Source organism: Microtus oregoni, unplaced genomic scaffold, assembly GCF_018167655.1.
Source record: "Microtus oregoni isolate MIOR12 unplaced genomic scaffold, Mior012 000014F_ref0000157, whole genome shotgun sequence".
NCBI classification, from domain to species: domain Eukaryota; kingdom Metazoa; phylum Chordata; class Mammalia; order Rodentia; family Cricetidae; genus Microtus; species Microtus oregoni.
This window is the reverse complement of record NW_024543073.1, coordinates 47,571,689-47,576,938: the sequence shown is the minus strand read 5'-3', so window position 1 is coordinate 47,576,938 and position 5,250 is coordinate 47,571,689. Positions and strand designations below refer to the sequence as shown.

At 43.4% G+C, this 5,250-nt stretch overlaps 1 long non-coding RNA gene across 2 annotated transcripts; it reads right to left on the bottom strand.

Moving 5' to 3' along the window:
• Nucleotides 1-200: 200 nt before the first annotated feature.
• Nucleotides 201-2,910, bottom strand: LOC121455630. 2 transcript variants are annotated; one of them, XR_005975527.1, is made up of 3 exons: nt 2,844-2,910; nt 1,930-2,026; nt 201-702 (listed from the first exon to the last, which is right to left on the bottom strand). It is a non-coding gene; the product is annotated as an uncharacterized LOC121455630 (long non-coding RNA). The 2 variants fall into 2 exon arrangements; XR_005975526.1 differs by having other exon boundaries at nt 201-685.
• Nucleotides 2,911-5,250: the final 2,340 nt, after the last annotated feature.

The following is a 5,250-nucleotide window of genomic DNA, read 5'->3' as shown; positions in this document are numbered from 1 at the left end:
AATAATAATAATAATAAATCTCCCAACTCAAGATTCACTAAGATTCCCTCCTGATTTCTACCAGACAGTAAAGACCCAACATGACGACTGCTATGCATTTCTTAAGAGGAGCCTCTCTACCGACACAAATAATTCCAATCAGACCAAATTAGACCGAATAAAAGATGCCCACGTTTAATGCAGCGCTCCTGGGTGGCCCGAGAAAGCATGGCAAGGGAAAGAGATGGGGAAACCACGCAAAACACGGAGACCAAGTGTTCCTTTTCTGGGTGGCAGCCTAAATAGTCTGTCCGAGTGGTCCTGACCATCCCTGGGGAGGGATCAATGCTTGGCAGGCTTTCCCGGACGTGGAGTCCCGACCAAGGCGACTCCCAGGGGAAGGGGCTTGAAATGGACCATCCTGCTTTATTCCTGCTTCATTGGCGCTCCAAGGGTGGGTGCAAGGAGCTGAGGTGATGCTTCCACCCCAAACAACGGCTTCTCAAATTAGTCCATAAGATGAGAAGGAAGACGTCAGACTCTACTGAATGCTCCCGAACCATCAACACAGATACAAAATTCTGGCAGCTGAGAAGGGCACTGGCTCCTTCCAGAGGAGCAGGATTTCATTCCCAGCACCCACAAGGCACTCAAAACCACCGGAAACTCCTCTTCTCAGAGTGGATCTGGCGCCCTCTTCTGAACTCTGCAAAGACATGCATGCTGGCAAAAACCCACATACAGGAACAAAAATAAAGTAAATCTTTTTTTTTTTAATTCTCAAAAAAAAAATAACCAATCAGACAAACAAACAAAAACTTGCAAAGAGAATTCAGGAACACATCAAAAAGATCAACATGGTCAAGTGGTCTTTTTTTTTTCCCTCCAGAGATGCAGGTATGGTTCAACATACATAAATCAATGAATGCAATTTATCACATACATTTCTTAAAACAGAAATCACATGGACATCTCAATAGATGAAGAAAGGCTTTTGACAGACTATAGCATGCCTCCTTGATAAAATGCCTGAAGAAGGTAGGACTAGAAGGAATGCATGTCAGTATAATGAAGGTTTTACACTAGAAACCTACAGCCAATATTATCCTAAATGGGGAAAACCTCAAAGCAGTCCACTAATGTCAGGAACAAGCTGAGGTGTCTACTCTCTCCTCCTGCATTCAACAAGGTGCTTGACATCTTGGCTAGAACAATACATCAGGAGAAGGAAAGGAAAGTGATAGAAAGGAATGAGATAGAAAGGGAAGGTGGTGAGCTCCTCTATGTAGAGACTCTCAGAATCCAATCAGGAAACTCTTAGTTTGGAGAAACACAAAAGTGGAAAGGACAGAGTCAACATACAAAGAAAATCAGTATATGGGGGCCAGAGAGATGGCTCAGTTCTTAACACTGGCTATTCTTCCAGAGGACACGGGTTCAATTCCCAGCACCCACAGGACAGCTCACAGCCAGCTGTCTGTAATTCCAGTTCCAGGGGATCTGACATTGTCACAAAAACACACATGCAGGAAAAACACCAGTGCACATAAAAATAAACAAAAATTTTAAAATCCGCATATGATAAGAAAGAGATCAAGGAATCCCATTCACAATTGCCTCAAAACATAAATCAATAAAAACAAAATACCTTGAAATAAACTTACCAAGAAAGTGAAAGACCTTTTAAAGTAAAACACCAAAGTAAGAAGACGAAGGTGGCACTAGGAAGTAGAAAATGTCCATGCTTGTGGACTGTAAAAGTCAATATTGGAAAAATGTCCATCCTACCACAAATAATCTACAGACTCAATACAACTGCCATCAAAAAGCTAATGTCATTCTTCAAACAAATAGAAAAACACTTAAAATTCATAAGAACACAAAAGGCTCTAAATACCCTCCCCAATCCAGTCTCGAATAAAAACAATAGCACCAGAGGCATCACTGTACCTGATTTCAAGTCATTCTCTAGATCCACAGGGACAGTACGACACCAACACAAAGACCTCCGGATACAAGTGGCCCACTAGAGGAGCCACGCACAAACCTGTGCAGGCACATAATTTTTATCAAAATTTCAGAAATTGCTGGACACAGTGGCATGAATCTTTAATCCCAGAACTTGGGAAGGCAGAGGCAGGCAGATCTCTGAGTCTGAAGTCAGTCAAGTCTACGTAGAGAATTACAGACCAGCTAATCCCACATTGGCTGGCACTCCGTTGTTAAAAAGAAAGAACAAGAGAGTAAGAGAGAGAGAGATTGTCTAACTCTGGAAATATACATTGGAGACAAGACAGTTTCTTCAACAAATGGTGCTAGGAAAACCGGATGACTGCGTGGAGAAGAAAGACACTAGAGCCCTGTGTCACAACCTGCACAAAAACCCATGACAAATCGGTCAATGTCATTACTGTAAGACCCCAAACTCGGAAACTGCTCGTGGAAAAACAGAGAAAACACTGTACGATATAGGCACATGTTTCCTGGTTGTTCAGGAAGTAAGGCCAGCTGGTGCAGGAGAATTGTCTGTATTCTGTCAATCATGTTTTAAATAAATGCTGATAAATGGGACCCTTGAAGCTAAAGAAACCTTTTCATGACAAAGGAGGGACACAGTTGAGTGAAGGGACAGAAAAAGCGAAAATCTTCTCTACCGGTGTATTCTACAGTGGATTAATATCTTGAATATACAAAGAGCTTAAAAAACTAAACAAGAAATCAAATCACCCAATCAATATATGGCCTAAGAAAGTAAATCGACTTCAAGAGATGAGATACCATTGTCCTATAAATGCATGAAAAGTTCCCAACTTCACAGCCACCAGAGAAGCACAAATTAAAACTCTACTGAGATTCTCTCTTACCCAAGTCAGAATGGCAGGGGTTAAGGAAGCCAACAAAAGTGGATGGCGAGGATGTGGACAAGAGGAACTTTTACACACTGCTGCTGGGAACGAAGATGAGTCTGGCAATGATGGAAAACAGAATGGAGGTTCCTCAAAAACTAAAATTAGACCTACCATATGATGCACTACTCCCCTGCCGGGCACTTACCAAAAGATGCCCAAGTGACAGAACACAGAGATACGTGCTCACTGGTGCTCTCTGCAGCACTGTCAAGAACTGCAGACTCATGCAGCCAGCCTGTGTCCAATGACAGTGGAAATGGTAAAAAACAGAACTGGGTGGTGTACACAATGGAATGTTCTTCAAAGTGAAGGATGAAGTTCTATCATTTACAGAAAATGAAACAGCTACAGATAATCCTAACTGTGGGCCAATTAAATCAGTCTCAGAAAAACAAATAGCATATTCTCTCAATTGTTGTCCTGGTTTTTGTATAAATACAAAAAGCATGTATGCACACACAGCAAAAAAAAAAACGCAGAAGTGAAACTGTGCAGGATAAAGGAACTAACAAGAGAAGAGAGGAAGAAAACGGGGGAACTGGGGAGGAAGAGGTACACTCCATACCCAAAGAGTACTTGTACAAAATGTCTTTAAGCCATGCACAATAAATATACAAAATGGAATTGTTTAAAATTCAAAAAAGAATTAACAATTAAAACTAGCCAAGTATGGTGGCGCACGCCTTTAATTGTAGCACTTGGCAGGCAGAGGCAGGTGGATATCTATGAGTTTAAGGCCAGCCTGATCTACAACCTAGGACAGATAGGGTAAAGGAGTGAGACTCACACCAGGAAGTAGTGGCACACACCTTTAATCCCAGCAGGTAGGAGGTAGATCTCAGTGAGTTTGAGGTCAGCATGGTCTACAGAGCGAGTTCCAGGATCAGTTTCCAAAACAGCACAGAGAAACCCCCTTTTCAGGAGGGGAAAAAATAGTGAGACTCTGTTTCAAAATAAAACAGGAGTAAGAGAGACAAGATTTCTGGAAAATGAAGTTTCCAGAGCAATCAAGGCAAGTGATGTCCAGAAAGTAAGAAAGAATGAGGTTGTAGGTAGGGCCAGCCATGTAGAGAGTTTATCCAGCACACAGGGCCCTGGGCTTGATCCCAAATGTTAACAGAGGGAAAAAGGAAATTTAATTCCAGGTTATCAATGTGACCTAAGATCACAGGGCAGAAAGAAAGGCAGACAGAGAGGAAATCAGAGAGAACACTCCAGCACAGTGCAGTCCCTTACAGCACCATCAGAGTTCTGATGAGCGGATGGATATAAGGGGAAACCAGCCATGTCCTAGGAAGAACAACCAGAGAGTCACAGGACGGAACTTATTGAGTGGCTCCTACGTACCAGGTACATTAGCACACACACACCAGATCTCCACAGTCACCTGCAGTGCAGGTGACATCTTCACCTCTCAGAAAGGAAACTGGGGATCTCTGTGGAAACATGTTTTCCAGTCAACATCTGCATCAGGATTGAAGGTTCACTCTTCTGACCCAGAACGCGGATGTCTTTTACAGACCACGGCGCTGTGTCCTTACAACAGAGCCTGCGATTGGCAAACTAAAGACCAAAAGAAATGAGAAGACAGCCACAGACATGGCTTGGAAGATTTAGTATACAGAGGCCTGCATGACTCAAAACAATACACAGAGTCGGTGGCGTCCCTGTGAAAACCCTACAAGCATGCAGTCCACACTCAAGGTGTTAGTTCCCTTTCTGCTGTTAGGACAAAAACGCAGCTCCTTACAAAAAGCAAGACCTTATTTGTCTTGTGGCTCCAGTGGGATAAGAACCTGGTGGAGGGCAAAGGCATGGCAGCAAGCAGCAGACACGGTGGCTGGAGCAGAAGCTCTGGGCTCGCGTCTGGAACTCCAAGCATCTCGAGAGAGCACGCTAAATGGGCATGTGGCTGTGAAACCTCAAGTAACACACTTCCTCCCGTGAGATCACATCTTCTAAATCTCCCCCAAACAGTGCCACCAATGGGGACCAAGGATTTAAACATCTGAGCCTATGGGAGCTATTCTCAGCCAAACCACCATACCCAGTAAAACCCGATCCATGATTTTTTTTTCCTCTCTGACATTCGGGATCAAACCCACAGTCTTTTGCATGCCAGGCAAGACCTCTACCCATGAGCTACAGCTTAGCGCATCTCAAAACTGTTCTGACAAAGAAAAACAAACCTGGAGACCTGATGCGCCCTGCTTTTAAAGGGTATTACCTACAAAGTTACAGTAAATAGACCGCTGTGGTATTGGCACAGAAGCAGGCACACTGCCACACAGTGGAGAACACAGAAACAAACCCACGCGTGTACAACCAACTGATCTTCTAAGAACACAGAGTGAAGGAAAAG